Here is a 15,669-nt window from a genome sequence, read left to right on the forward strand (position 1 = left end):
AGTTGCACCTTGCTTGCCCTCTGTATTTTTCCCCATCCTCTTAGACCATAATTGCCATTCCCTCCCCCTAATTACTCCACCCTGGCTTAAGGTGCAAAGAATGGCCTTTGTTTGGCAAATAAAGGGTAGGCAGTTCCTTTGAAGGAACACGTTGCTGTTACAGAGATTCAACCAGCATAATGTGGTTGGCTCTTCTAGTTTCTGTTAAAGCCAAGGATTCACTTATTTCCACCAGGGACAATTAGGAGAGAAGGACTATTCTGCTGACCAGAATGTCTGCAGGGGACAAAAGACAGAGAAATATTTCATTTTCAAGTTTGCAATGTGCTGTGAATGAAACCAAATGAAAGTGAGTACATAAAATATAAAAATGCCTTTATGGTATCTTTAAAAATTCTTTAGGCATATTAGCTGGCTACATTGCCAGCTAAACAGTTTTCCTGTAAACAGATTGGCATATATACAAGTTTAAACATTCTCAATGAAAGAATTTTGTAATCATAAAATCCACATATTCCAGATACATGTTTTAATATTCTCAGGGTTTGGTTTAAATTGTTTTTCAGATGCACACGCAGTTTTGGCGTTTTAAAATTTGAGTATACATGAATAATTGTGTGTGTAATTTTACATAAAAAAATGTGCCTGATGACTAAAAATACAGCATTCATTTCTGTTATTTGCATCTAAGAAGAATAATTCTGAAGACACTAAATAATCATTTATATAATAATTTACACCGTTGCATGTCTGTGGTCTAAATTATTTCAGATCTTCTCCTGTGGAATTTCTGAAGATTTTAAAGGAGATTTCCCTATTGAAAGTGTCACTGAATCTAGAGTTTGGATAGGATGAAGGAAGTGTGACCACGAGCAAGGCTAGCCTGGCTGCCTTCAAAGAAATAACCTCAGCTTTTTGAAAAGACTACATGTGCAATAGTTTCACAACTGTACCAACACCAAGCTATTGATGGATATCTGAAGACTGATGTGAAAAGATGGAAAAAGAAAAGAAAAAGAAAGAAAAAGAAAACCCATTTAGATTAAGGGTCTCCCAACTTAGTATGCACCAAAGTATGCAGCAATAGAAACTCTGTTGCTTTGGATGTGTTTCTGCTTCACTGTTAGAAGACAAAAAGTTTGACAGCTGGTATGGAAGCAGAAGTAGGAATACCTCCAAGCACTGGGACAAGGGCTGTGAGATGGAAGCCTCAGTGCTGTCTTGCCTTAACAAGGACTTGAGAATGGAAGGAAAGAGTGGCTCCTGGAGGAGCATGGAGAAGGAGAAAGCAGATGAAAAGCATGAGTTATAATAGCAAGATGTGGTAAGGGTTGACCTCTGTTTCCCTACAAAGCATGGTTCAGGAATGCCATTAGCTGTAGAAGTCATTCAGGTTCCAGTATGTAGTTTCTTCTGATAGACCAAAGATGTCTAATGAGCCACAGGTAGGGAACTGACAGCTCCGAACTCCCTGTACTTCTACTCCATTTCTTTTTTCTCACATGAAGGCAGCAACAGCAATAGCTCCCAGATCTGTACTTTCACTTTCATATAGAACTAAATGCCTGACATTAAACAGCCTAGATTGTAATCTGAAGTGATTCAAGTACTAAAGTCTGAAAATCTTCAACCTAAATCATGACCATTCTTACTCTTTCTCTATAATGATGTGACAGACTGTTTGGCCTTGGAGAATGCAGTCCTGTGTACCTTGTCTCCAGACTGTATTCACCGAAGGGAAGTGACCAACCTCTTTCCCAATTGCTTCCCAAGTCAATGTTTAGGGCTGCTCACATCCAAACCAGCCACGTCAAAAAAAGCATAAACACTCTCTGCCCTCCTCCTCTTCAGATATGATTACTTATGGCTTTTAGTATTTGTTATGACACAGACTTAAGTCTTTGTTAGAAAAGCAAACCATTAACTATTCTCTGGAGTTTTGTGCATGTGTAGACAAGACACTAACACAGCAGGAGTGGCTCAGGATGGTATATTTTAGCTTTGTATCTCAAGCGTGACAGAAGTTCAGGAAGAAAACAATTGTGGCATCTGATGAAAGGTACCCAAAATGCATTATAGCAAGATACCAGTGTCTGCCTGGTGGGTAAGAATAACATAATTGTGCATTCCACTTTTAAGTCAAACTTTATCCAAAATGTCATGTAAATACAGTTGAAAGTTGATACACCTTTGCTGAGGTACTTGACTGTGAAGGAAATAGCTGGAAAGTGTAGATTTGCTCATTGCCTTGAGAACTCCCAAACTGGGGCTGATAGTTCTAAAGGAAGCCTAAGAAATCTTCTAAGCTTACCCTGTTTCTTCATGTTAAAGTTAATGCTTGTAAACATGAAATTAGAAACAGAAACTTCGAGCATGTGGATCCATTAAAACAGGCCTAGTTACTCCAGGAGAAAAGGATTAAGAAAGCTTGATAAGAGTCAGATTTATGGCAGTATTACTTTAGGCCCATTCTGTCTAATACAGGCATTGAATTATTGGTATTCTGCTGCTAAAGGACACTTGAGTTACGTGAGCAAATCTTCTAGTTAGTAAATAACTCACACATGAACTCAGCTATGCTGTTAGTTAAATTACACCGAGAAGTACCTAGGCAAAAGATATTTGCCTTATATATGGATGTATCATTTTCCAGATAAACTTTTGTATGTAGAGTACTATTTGCAGACTCTATTTGTAGTAGGAGTATAAGGTACATATATACAAATGTGTGTGTGAGAGAGAAAGTGAATGTTGCACAGTTTTGGACCTGCCATTCTCAAACACTGAACTGTGTGTATACAGCTAAGACATCCTGGTTGCCCATGTGCTGTCCAGTGCCAGGAGGCAGCTCAGAGTACTGTTATTACCCTGATTTATACTTCATCCATTGCTCAGGCCAAACATCCACACATGTACACCATACAGCAGCCCTACACATTACTGCAGATGCTTACCTCAGCTCCACAGTCAACATCTGTAGGGGCAAGACCACAGAAAGAGGTTGTAAGGTCCTCATTATCAATGAACACAACACAAATGGTGAAAGTAACCTTTTATTTGCATGTGATATAGAGACATACACACTGCAAACACATGCCACACATCATAAAAGGACAGGATACTTGGGAGATCTCAGCAAAGAAACATTAGCATCTGCTTCTAATAACCAGTGTAAATAGTACATGCTCTGAGTTTCTCATGGTGTTTCTGAACAGAATTCCAGAAGAGCTGCACACACAACAGAGCCGGGCTCATTAGCACCACCCGCCACCCGTGCATCACTGCCAGCAGGGTCTGAGCCCCACTCATGGGGCAGAGCTGGTGGGCACAGCTTCACACCCCACTTCAGCTCACTCACGGCTGCCCTGCACTCACTCAGGATGGTGAGAAAACCCATGCCAAAAAGAGCTGGAAGGGTGCTCTGGAGGAAAGATGCACCTTTCCTGCCCCAGGGGTCCCACAGGTGTAGCGTAGGTCCTGTGAGCCACCACTGCTCCCGGTCTGCAACGCACCACAAAATGACACAGAAATGCTATATTCCTGGAATTACTATGCTAAGCACAACATAAAAATGCAGAGAGCATTGCTGTCCAGGCAACACTCATGAGCTAAATCTTCTGTAGATTAGGACGTGTTCTGGAGAAATAAGAAAGAATGCAGCCAGCTAAGTAAAGACAGGTGTGTGGCTTTGCTGCATGGCATGTAAGAACAGAAAAGATTGCTGGATGAGATGAAAGCCTTGCTGTGAGCACAGGTTGGCTTGTGGCAGCACTTTTGTGGCTGTATGTACACAGTGTCATACAGCAAAACATGGTCCAGGCTTCCCCAGCACACACATGATGGGCAGTTATTGCACTTGCTGGGAATTCATGTATCTGCACCAGTTCTCTTGCAATCATCTCTGGCTTCTAGCTCATTCATGGAGACATCATAAGGCAATTATTTTAACCCTCTAAAACGTCTCATTTCTCTTTGTTGTTCCAGTCATTTGCTTTGTTTCGGGGTAAAAAATACAGAACTAAAATCACATCCCTGTACAGCTTATAATCAAAATCATCACACTGAGGACCAGTATATTTGCCATAATAGCAGAACCCATTTTCAGCATATCAAGACTTCCTCTAAGCTACATCTGGTAGTGATATGGTAAGACTTTCTTGCCCCTCTCACATCCAAGAGGTCTGTAAAGAAAAAAGGAAGAATCCTATATGCTCTGTGTTGTGCAGTTTTCCAATTGTGGCAAAATTTACAGCATATCCTGGACTGGACTGCCCACCAGCAATATTCACAAGTAGCGACCCACCAAGTGTTATTATGCTCTCTGAATCGCTTTGCCGTGCAGCCTGTTTTTAATGGGTGGGATAGCTTTTACTGTTGTGTTTATTTCATGAAACATTCAATTAGCCAGATTCATCATCAGCATATTTGCTTGTACTGCCTTTGTGTTGGGTGTTTCATCAAGCTTTTCCTCATGTGCACAGTTTGCCATCTGCTTGTAGGTTGCTCAGAGACTGTGTGAAGATTCTCTCTCTCTGAGAAAATGTGTGCTGGTCCATTGAAGTATTTGCTAGTGATGCAATGGCAGCTGTTATCATCACGTCATATGTGTGCGGGTGGTTGCAATACATGGTATATAGGTTGTCAGAATTTGCCAGGAAGATGTGTTTTTGATTGTGGTATTGTGTGCATGTGTGGTACTGCTGGAGCAGCACGCATAGGACTTGGAATTTTACATGAGTACTATGCGTGAGTGCTTTATAAACCACATACCAGAGTGGTTACATGCTGTATTGGGTGACAGTAACACCATATTCACACAGCTTTTCCACATATCTCTTTATCAGCTGCCCATTTTTGAGTTTTCCTCAGTGTCTTGGCTGTTTCCATGAGTGTGCTGGGCAGTGGTCTTCATTGAGAGTGCTCTCACACTTGGAAACAAACTCTTCCTTGCCAGAGCTTTTCTGGGTGCCAACAGTTCAGGCTCTGTGCAACAATGGTTCATTTCCAATGTCTGTCAGGATGTTTATACTGTTCATGTGTAGGCCTTTGTCACCTGGTATTAATTGGATTGTGCCCTCTCTGCCTTTGAAGGCACAGAAGGCTTCAGACTCCTTTTTATTACACATGGTGCTGTGGCCTGTAATACTAATCAATTACAGTTGGATACATCATGTTGTAACTATGGGATATACAGCACCTCACTGCATCTTTGGAGACCAAATGGTCCCCTAGTTGCTGAGACCTTGCCTGCCCTTGTGACTTTCTTCTCTGCTCAGAAAACTGCCTGTTACACTCTTGTGTTAAGATACCATTAGCTAAACCTAAGCAAGACTGTAACCATCACAAATGTTATCTGGTTTCCTCCCCTCCTGATTATGCAGAAGTGTTGATTTCTCTGATGTCCTGGATCATTGGTTTGCAAGCAGATTGCTGTTAGGCACGGCACATACTGTGTGTGTTGTGCTGTATTCCCTGCTTTATTTCTTCTCAGCTGTAAAGGCAAATATTTACCTCTAATAGTTATTGAAAATATTTATAAGCCTAGTTCCACTTAATTAGGCCAGACACTGTACTGCATGGTCCATACTCTTTGGCAAAGGTACCTGACACAGTGAGAAGGGTCCTGACAGCACTAATTAATATATAACACACTATTATCCCTACTTTGGTGTTTTTCCAGATGATGGTTGAGTTGATAAGGGGATTCTGCACACTCTTGCAGTACATGGCCTCCTCTCATCTTGTCTGATAGATGAGCTGGCCATCACATACTGTAGCACAACCAGTGACAAGTCTTTTGATCGCTCTGCATTTTTGTCCTTTCCTCTCTTCTGGGTTCAGCAGCCCCAAGTCACAGCAACCCATGAAAGCCGTGTCAGCGGGCACTGGCATTTGGACAGACATCGCTGCTGCCTCTTGGGGCACAGAAGCTTGGGGCTGATTAAGTTTTAACTTTTGAGTCTGGAGCTATCTGTGTGGGCTCACAGCTGGGGACTACAAAGTGCTATATGGAATTGGCACGGAGAAGAAACACACAGATCGCCTGCTGTCAGGACATCTGTGTCTTTTTATTTTGGGTACATTTAGCACTTACAGTGTTTCACATCTGTCACATATGCAGTATGGCACTGACAGTGGTTACCGTTATATTTACATTTTGCCTCAATCACATTTGTTGTTGTTGTTTACTCTGTCTGCAAAGCCACCTCCTTGGCCGCACACATTTCATTTGTTAGCATCAGGGATGCCTGGCACTGAACGTTACCAGCAGTGGACTTGGTGACACACATGGCATTAAGAACATGGCATTCGGCTAGTGCATCAGCCCTCCATCATTTGCATTCTACTTACAAATGCCTTCTCCCCAGTTCTGCCTGGACCTACATCATCTTATCCTGCACAGCACTTGCATGGCACAGTATAATTGAAGAATAGGCTTTTAAGAATAGGCCCAAGTGGTCTGAAGACCACTGCAGTAGCTTAGTTTGTCCCCTGCTCAAAGTACCCTCACAACATAAGCTAGTCTGGACAGACATTTGTCTAAGCTACTCTTAAAATGTCTAAGCTACTCTTAAAAGGTCTTAGTGACAGCAAATCCAAAATCCCCTTAGGAGATAGTTCTTTCTGTACATGAGAATGTTTTCTGTAAACTTTGGATGGAAACGTAACTTGTCCTTTGAGATGAGGGACATGACTTCAGATTCAGCTGCTGATAAGTCTGACAGTAAAGGAAATATAATGATCTATCTCCCTCTCTCCCTCTCTTCTTCCCAAATAAATTCCTCACTTATTTGCTAACTTCCCTGTCATTTCAACCTTCACTCTGGAGTTTTGCTTAGGTATCATCAGAGTCCATCATCCTGCATTACAGAGTTTAGAGACATGAAGTTTAACAGATAGAGATGCAAAGTTTAACAGTGACACAGACATGTTCACCTTGTGGTCATTTGTGTCTTTGTTCCTGAATATGGCCAGAATTTTCCTTCTGATTCCAAATTCATGGCCTTTATCTCTCCCTTTACACATCTCATACCCTCAGGTTTGTCCTTTAATTGGTCATGGCATATGTTTCTTGATTTTGACTGCATTGGACACAGATTGTGAATAAAGTATTGCCTTTTTATGCTATACTTCAGCTACTGCTGTGCCCCTGGTAGACTTTTGTCTGCACTTTGACCGATTGCAAGTACTAAGGAACATACTGAAGAGATCAGAAGGAGCAAGTGAGCTCACCAAGAGACCCACTGGATCACCTCCTAAATTGCTGGATAGACCAGAGGGCAAAGATTAAAATCTCTAGTGTTTGCTCTGAGGAGAGCAATGAATCTCTACTAGGAGTGGAAATTTGCCATTGCTCTTTCTAGAGCTGTTGAGAAAATGAGGGGAAGAAGCAGATGAGATTGCTGGAGCCAAATCTGTCCTTGGAATATATCACATCAAAAGCTTTTCTTGTGACACAATTCTTTCATTATTATTTTTTAATTAAACTGTCCTTAAAAATAATCCTTGCATTTAAATCACAAGTCAAAAATGAAAATGTGAGCCTTGGGAACTTAAAAGTCTCAGGCTACACAGATTTCTCTCATCCCTGCTATGGAAACAACAAAAGATGAATACACAAGGAATGTCTGTTAAGGATAAGTTTTAATGATCATCTGCAACTTGTTATTCCATAATACATGCCATTAATAAACTGAATTACCCCCAAAAGTCTGTCCTGCGAGAAGTGCTATGTTTCCTGCATCTGCTGCATCTGTTTTATCACATCTGCAGTCTTCTAAAAGCACTGTTTAATATGTTAGAAAAAGTTCTAGCACAAATCAGTCATGACTCAGGTACATAATATCTGAGTCTTTCCTCTCCCTCCTTCACAGCCCTTTTATTTCACTTATTACTCCTTCTGTATGTGAGGAATAGCTTCCAACCCAGAAAAGCTCAGTCTAGTTTCCTTTTCTCTTTGACTGAAAATCTCTCTCTCAGTTGTGGGTTCAAAACATTAAACCTCATCGTAGTAAAAGGTAGAGTCACCAACAGATTCAGGCTGTTATATGGATTACTTTGCTTCAAGAGTTCTGCTCCAAGGCCACTGAAGTTAATAGGGTACTTTTCATTGCCTGCAGCAAAAACAGGCCTGGAGCTATAGGCATGCATAATTAGTGAGGAGGAGATGAAAGGGCCATGTTACCTCCCACTCCCACATTTTTAGTGGACTGTTTTCCCTACCCATGTGGCTGCAAGATTCTCATTCCTATCTGCTCTTATCTTGATTTTGGGGGGAAACTGGTTCTCATAATGGTTTCAGCGTGATAAGGTATATAACTCTCTTCAGAGAATTATATTAACCTCTGTCCTGTTCAGATATGCTGTTATCATCCTAACTATTAAATCAGTTCTTTCTGAAGCAACTGCAGGCAAGACACGGAGCCAGCACCGCCAGAGGCATTCCATGGGCTGAGCTACAGTTCACCTTTCCAGCCAGCTAATGGATTGGGAAATGCATCACTGCAGCTTGAAAAGCTCAGGAACACCTCTCCTCATTGATTCCTCACAGCTGCCCTTCATGCCAGTAAGCTGCTTTCTCAGGAAGGTGCTAGAGAGGAGGTTTGAAGAACTATAGTCTTTTGATTAACTACAGAAGGATCCAGAGGTCTCAGTTCCCTCCTGTGTCCTTGGTTGTGTTGTGTTCTGACTCTTCTGCTCCTTGTGTGTAAAATACCTCAAATGACTTCTGACTCCTTCTCTTTGTAATTTCTGCAGCATTCTGTCTAACAGACTTTGCTACCCCACCTTCCATTCAAGCAGGGGCTTTCTAGACCAACTACCTTTTCCAATTCTTCTTAATTAAATTGGAAATTTTATGATATATTTGATAAATAATATTTGTATGGTTTTCCTCTATGTAATTATTGTCTATTATATGTCATTAAATTACATAAACAGGAATGGTTTCATATTGATTATGTTAATTTTGTTTAGAAAAACTGTATCCCTTGCCATTAATGTTGTCATAGTGCCATAACTTGTACTTTTCATCCTCAGCAAGTTTGGGTTTTCTTGGACTGAGCAGTAAAACTCACATTCTTTGTCTTTTAAGACTTTTTCTTAAGCAGCTGGAATACTTACCAGTGAAAATCTGGGCAGGGACTGAACTTGTATTGTAAAAGCATGATGGAAAGAAAAAGCTTTTTAAGTTCAAAAACCATGACAGAATCCTGGATGTGCAAAAGTTAAATAAGGCTAAGAAATAAGTAAATATATGTATGTATGACAAATATATATGTATACACGTGTACATAAGGCCAATCTCTTTTTCAAGGGCAGGTAATGATTTCATGATGTGAACAGTTGACTTCATTACAATAAGACATATGGTTTCATAAATTCAATACTTACTGTGGGGTATTTGTTCAAATTTTAATGCCACACAGTGTTCTAAACTTATTGTGGTGAGAAATACCAGCTGATGATGAGAAGCAGAGCTAAGAGTGCTAGATCACACCAAGTTTTGCAAGGATCCAGCTAGGTGAAGGTGCCAGTCACCAGTATGTTCCAGTATGGAAGCCTCTTGGCTGCTTTTCAGCTCTGGTGGCTAGAAACCAATTTGGCATCACGGGGCTTCCATTTGATATGAAACCACTATATCTTTGTCCTACAGGGAAAACTAAAACGTTATTAAAATCTAGGCATACAGGAAGTGAACAAAATTAAATCTGCATGAGTGAAAGACATAACCTTTGTAAAGTAATGGCTTCTTTTGTGGTTCAGAGAGTAATAATCACAGACTCATAGAATCGTGGAACGTCAGGTTGGAAGAGACCTCAAGGATCATCTGGTCCAACCCTTCTAATATGATTTTTTATATGATATGTCTCAGCACCCTGTCAAGCTGAGGCTTAAAACTTTCAAAAGAGGGGGAATCTACTACTTTCCCTGGGAGACCATTCCAGCATCTGACTGTCCTTATAGTGAAAGTTTTCCTCTCTTTCCTCTTCAATTGGAATCTCCCCAGGAGCAACTTGTGCCCATTGCCTCTTGTCTTGACCATGTGTCTCCTTGTAAATAGGGAGTCTCCATCTTCTTCGTAGACTTCCTTGTATTGGAATATTGTAATGAGGTCTCCCCTAAATTTTATCTTCTTGAGGTTGAACACACCCAGTTTTCTCAGCCTCTCCTCATATGGCAGGTGCTCCAGTCCTCTGACCATCCCTGTGGTTCTTCTCTGGACCCTCTCCAGCCTGTCCACATCCTTTCTGTGCAGCAGGGACCAAAACTGGATGCAATACTCCTGCTATGATCTGACAAGCACCAAGTAGAGCAGAATGACTTCCTTGTCTCTGCTGGTGATGCCCTTGATGATGTAACCCAGCATCCTGTTGGCTTGCTTTGCTGGTGCAGCACACCATTCACTCCTGTTGAGCCTGTTACCTACAAAGACCCCCAGGTCCCTTTCCACTGCTCTCTAGCCACGTGGATCCCAGTCTGAACTGCAATCCTGGGTTATGTGTTCCCAGCTCCAAGACCTTATACTTCTCCACATTGAACCACATAAAGTTCCTGCTAGCCCACCTCTACAGACCATCTAAGTCACCCTGGAGGGTGGTTCTCTCTTCAGGGGTGTCCACCTCTCCACCCACCTTGGTGTCATCCGTGACCTTAATCAGGGTGCTCTTGATCCCAACATCCAGGTTGCTTATGAAGATGTTAAACAGCATTCGGCCCAGAATTGATCCCTGGGGGATTCCATTTATGACCCATTGCCAGCTGGAGGATGAACCATTTACTATCACCCTCTGGGTACAATCTGTCAGGAGGCTGTGAATTACTGTATCAGAAGCCTTGGAAGAGCCTAGGTAGATGATGTCCACCACTCATCCTGCATCAGCTAAGATGGTTGCTTTGTCATAGAAGGCAATTGGGTTTGAGAAGCACAATTTGTCCCTGATAAATCCACAATGACTTTTCCCAATCATGTGTTTCAATTGACTGATGATAGTCCCCAGAAGGATTCACTCCATGACTTTCCCAGGGACTGAAATGAAGCTGATAATTCAGTGAGGGGTCTATAATTGTCTGGATCCTCCTTGGGACCCTTCTTAAAGATGGGAGTGATATTAGCCTTCCTCCAGTCTTCAGGGACATCTCCAGATCACCAAAACTTCTCATGTATTATGGGGAACAGATTCACAACCACACCAGCCATCTCTCTCAACACCTTAGGATGTGTGGCATCTGGACCCATGAATCTGTACAGGTCAAGCTCCTGTTATAGCTGATACACCAACTCTTCCTTCACTAATGGCAGGTTGGTGTCTGCTTCAACAACTTGAACTTTTGTTCCTATGGCCTGGAACCTAACAGCATGAGTAAAGACAGAGGTGAAGAAGGTGTTGAGAACCTCTGCCTTTTCAGCATCATTGGTGACTATTTCACCTCTCCTATTTAATAGCACATTAATATTATTCCTGTTTCTGCATATTGTTAGTATATCTGAAGAACCCTTTCTTGAAGTTTCAGACATCTCTGGCCAAATTTGGATGAAGCTGAGCTTTTGCTTTCTTACAATCATCAGTAGGTGATTGCATTTTTTTTTAAATTAGATAGATTTGAGTTTCAAGTATTTTCTCAGGTTTTGTGATTTGAATTCTTGCTTATTATTGACATTTGCCTGAGCACTATGCTTGCATCTGTGTGGTAATACAAAACATCCACAAAGGCACTAACCAGAGCAGAGATACTAATACTTACTTACTAACTCAAATGTACAGATTTAATAAGCAAAGAAGCTCACCCAAGGAACATCATTCCCCTGCATTTCTGTAGTTCTGTGATATTTTAATGCTACAAATGCCATTTTTAGAGGCTTTTAATTAAGTAACCAAGAAATGTATAAAGCTTGGTGCATTGGTTCACAGTAAATAATGGTTTTTATAGCTTAATCTCTACTTCTGCTTGGGGAAAAAAGTATTTGAAACAGTGTCAGGTCTGAGCTGTAGTGAGAATATCTAGTTTCCACTCAAATATATTTTTATCAGTTAACTATTGCTGACACCCTCACAAGGGACAGGTCTCCAGACAGGGTGGAGAGGCTGCAAGAGGCAGCCATGGTCTGGGAAAACGTATGTGAGGGCTTAGGCAGGGCTTTGGTCTGTTTGAATGTGCATTATTTCAGGCTCCAATACTAACTACATTTTACATAATATTTATTTAGTGAATACATTGGGTGAGTCATAAGGATTTCAACTTGACTTCACCAGAACTTTCATTTTTCAAACAACTGACTGTGACTTGCAAACAAACACTGATTCATGTGCTCTTCTTTGCATGTGACAGGAAACTGGAGCACCAACAGTATGAGAAATGAAGCTTGTGCATAAGTCTGCCCAGGATCAGGGCCACAGAGGTGGGTGATACTGATTTCATATTTTTGACCCTAGCCAAAACATTCAGTTTTGTTTTTTAATAGCTAGCTTTTCTTTCCTAATCTGTAAAGCAGCCTTTGGTTGATGACAGCTGTGAAAAATTCTGAAATCCATCATGTACCATGGGGACCTTTCTGATTTTTGTTGCCTTGTAATGCACTTAGAGCAGCACATGGAAAGTGAACAGCCAAAATTTTCTGTTGGTGAAAAGAAACAGTCATCCAGAAGAAAGAGACCCAAGAGAGCAAACCTCAGAGTCAGAGGAGAGGTCTCTTTTTGCTCCAGCAATTCTTTCATGATTCTGTGAGCATTTTTCCTTACAAGTTTGTAGTTTTAACAGGTTTACATTGTTCCCCTGCAAACATAGCAGGTTGTGTGGCCTGTATTCCATTCCCAGCGTTTGGGAAGCCCTGTGATAAAGCTACAAAACACTCCAGTTCTTAAAGGGATTGGGATTTTGTGGAGTCCCCAAATATGTTTCTCATACAGGTCTGTGGTTCCAATTTGTTTTTCATCACATAAGCATGAGTAACAGAGCTGGTTATATTAGGTGTATTTGATGTAAAAGAGCCAACCCTTTTAGCTGTTAGGGGGAAGGGGGAGACTTCATTGGGGTTTGTAATATACTAGCAATGTATATTAGAAAGTGAAAACCAGACCCCACATTGATACAATGATTGAAAATAATATCACTGAAAAAACATGCTCTACAAAATTAACACTGTCTGGCTTCTGTTCACAGATACACTCACATTTGAAGCAGAGGATTATCCTTTTAGACACTCTAGGATTCCATTATGGGAAGGAAAATACTCTTGGAATAACAGACGTATCAGAGTAGGTGGGCTGAGTCGTAAGTCTCCTGCTGAAACTGATGGAGAAGGATTTTCCAGATCAGTACAAAAAATCTGGGAGAGAAAAACTGCTCACCAGATTCTTGTGCCTCTTTTCTGGGAAAATAGTTTATACATTTCTTTAGCAGCACAGTAACCTTGCTCCACCTCTGACCTGTTTCTCACTTTGCAAACTACCTTTGCATAATCACAGCCTTCAGAGACGCCCCCCCTCCCCCCCTGTTTGCTGGGTTGCTGGGGGAGGCTTGGACATGCTTTCTACTGCTACCTTTGCAGATTATGTGTCTTTACTGGAGATGGAGTCCTCTACAGTTGTTGAAGGTGAGAATATGATTTACCTTGAAAGCTCTGTCTCAGCCATGCCTCCATGGAGTCTAAGTTCAAGAGGGAAATAATATGGAGGCCTTTCCAGCCCAGTCAACAGAGAAAAGTAGTCACACAATCAATCCTTCCAACTAGAGGATGAGTCATTCCAGCTGTCTCTTAGATATTTGCTTAGGATGGGAGTCACCTGCCCAACTTCAGACATCTCTAGCTGTCTAAATCAGAGGTGATTATCCAGGCTGCTTTTATAGTCCCACCCTAACATCAGTATCTGAAACGATTGGGATTAATTGCTCCCTAAAGGCTCTTCTCTCTTCCTGTTGACTATTAGATGACTAGTGTTAGAGTAAGCAACTCACTTTGAGATAGTTAAACTTAGGTAAGATAAATAACACCCCTTCAGTAAGTGGTCTAAATACAACCCTGTCTTATTTCTGTGTTACCTGCTTCTAGAGTAGTAGACTATACTCCACTCTACGAATGCCTCATAGCCTTCTTGAATTTGAGCATCATAGTGCTCTGTTTTATTCAACATGATAAGTGGTCTGAGAAGAGGTCTGTGTACCTAGAACACACAAAAGCCACGATGTGATGGAATATATGTACAGTACAGCACTTCAGTCAGCAACCACCTTTTCATTCCCTGACACAAAAACCATCAGCAGTGCAGAGAGGAGTGCAAGTTTGAATAATGAGTGCAAAATCAGCAAGAGCATTGAAATGTGACCCTGGGCAGACATTTCTCATCGGTCTTGCTTGGTGACCAGTCAGAATGGGAGGCAGCTCTGTAGTTCAGCAGCACAGATCTGTGTTTGCAAATGGTAGGAGAATCGAGAGCTTTGAAAGCTCTGCAAGAGCCTAAATATGGCCAGGGTTCTTAACTTGTCTGAGAGGGAGGATCATCTGCAGCCTTGAACACACTAAGTATAGACAAGAGGTACATAAGCAATCGAAGATAACACCACTTCATATCAAGAGCTGCTATCCAGCCCTGCAAAGGAATTTGAGCAACTGCTAAGGATTTTTAAAGACTGCACTTTGTTACTGCGGGACTTCAGATGCCCCCTCCAAAAATTTATGATCCTTCACTACAAATCAGTAGTTTAAACTAACACCTAAAAACAATGCTGTAAAAACTACTCCAAGTGCCTTCGATATAGAATTATTATTAGGTGTGTTTCTGTTTTGCAGATAGGTTCTTTTGCCCAAACTATGTGTTTCAACACCCTCTCCTTACATCAAGTGCTCTTCAGGGCTTTTTCTTTATGTGCTGAAAGACACTTCTTTACCTGAGGCTACTCTGCTAACTTCTTTGAATACAAAGTATCTTGTGGATAATTTAACCACTGTGAGGCACACTCAGAAGATTTGGCAGATTGTCTCAGGCATTTCGAGTTAACCAGTAATAACATCCCTGCTCCTAATCCTCCTGATTTCGCCTAAGTTCTGCTTCTATTTGTTCTTAGTGAAAAGCATGGCATTATCTTATTACAGCAATTTGATTTTCATTATCTAAGTAGGCTGCTGTGTCAGCAAAAAGCAGCAATTTGGAAAGGATGGAAAAGACTGCGAGTCATAGATGAATGAGTGATAGGTGGAGAAATAAAACAAGATAGAAGAGGGTATGTTGAGTGATTGAGAGAGCCTAGGAAAATAAGATGAGGCCGGTGGTAATTAGTTAAGAAATACAGCTCTTTGTTTACGTGGTTAAACGGAAGAAACCAGCATTTTTCCTGTCACATGTAACCTGTTCTTGGATGGCCTAGGTTCAGTCAGAAGCATGCTGTAAAATAGTTTATTTAGAAAAGGCTGGTGTAGTAAGATGACTTCAAAATCAGGTCTAAGTCATTTGATACGGAAAACCACTCATCAAGAAATTGTCTACCAGCAAGTCGTACTTCAAAATATGCTTTTGAGACGCATTTCCTTTTACCACAAGAAAAGGCCTGGAAGGTGGGGAAAATCTATCAGCTACTTATGAACCTTCATTTAGTCATGCTTAGAGCATTGCAGACGTTCCTTTGGAGATGAAAGGTTTCAAGAGATGATACATAAATTGGTACAGGCATGGA

At 41.2% G+C, this 15,669-nt stretch overlaps 1 long non-coding RNA gene across 1 annotated transcript; it reads left to right on the top strand.

Moving 5' to 3' along the window:
• The first annotated feature begins 1,033 nt into the window (after positions 1-1,033).
• On the top strand, positions 1,034-13,271 carry LOC139794938 (uncharacterized). Its single transcript, XR_011725319.1, has 3 exons — positions 1,034-1,324; positions 12,331-12,400; positions 13,162-13,271. It is a non-coding gene; the product is annotated as an uncharacterized lncRNA (long non-coding RNA).
• Positions 13,272-15,669: the final 2,398 nt, after the last annotated feature.

The sequence above is a fragment of the Heliangelus exortis genome, chromosome 3, assembly GCF_036169615.1.
Source record: "Heliangelus exortis chromosome 3, bHelExo1.hap1, whole genome shotgun sequence".
NCBI lineage: Eukaryota > Metazoa > Chordata > Aves > Apodiformes > Trochilidae > Heliangelus > Heliangelus exortis.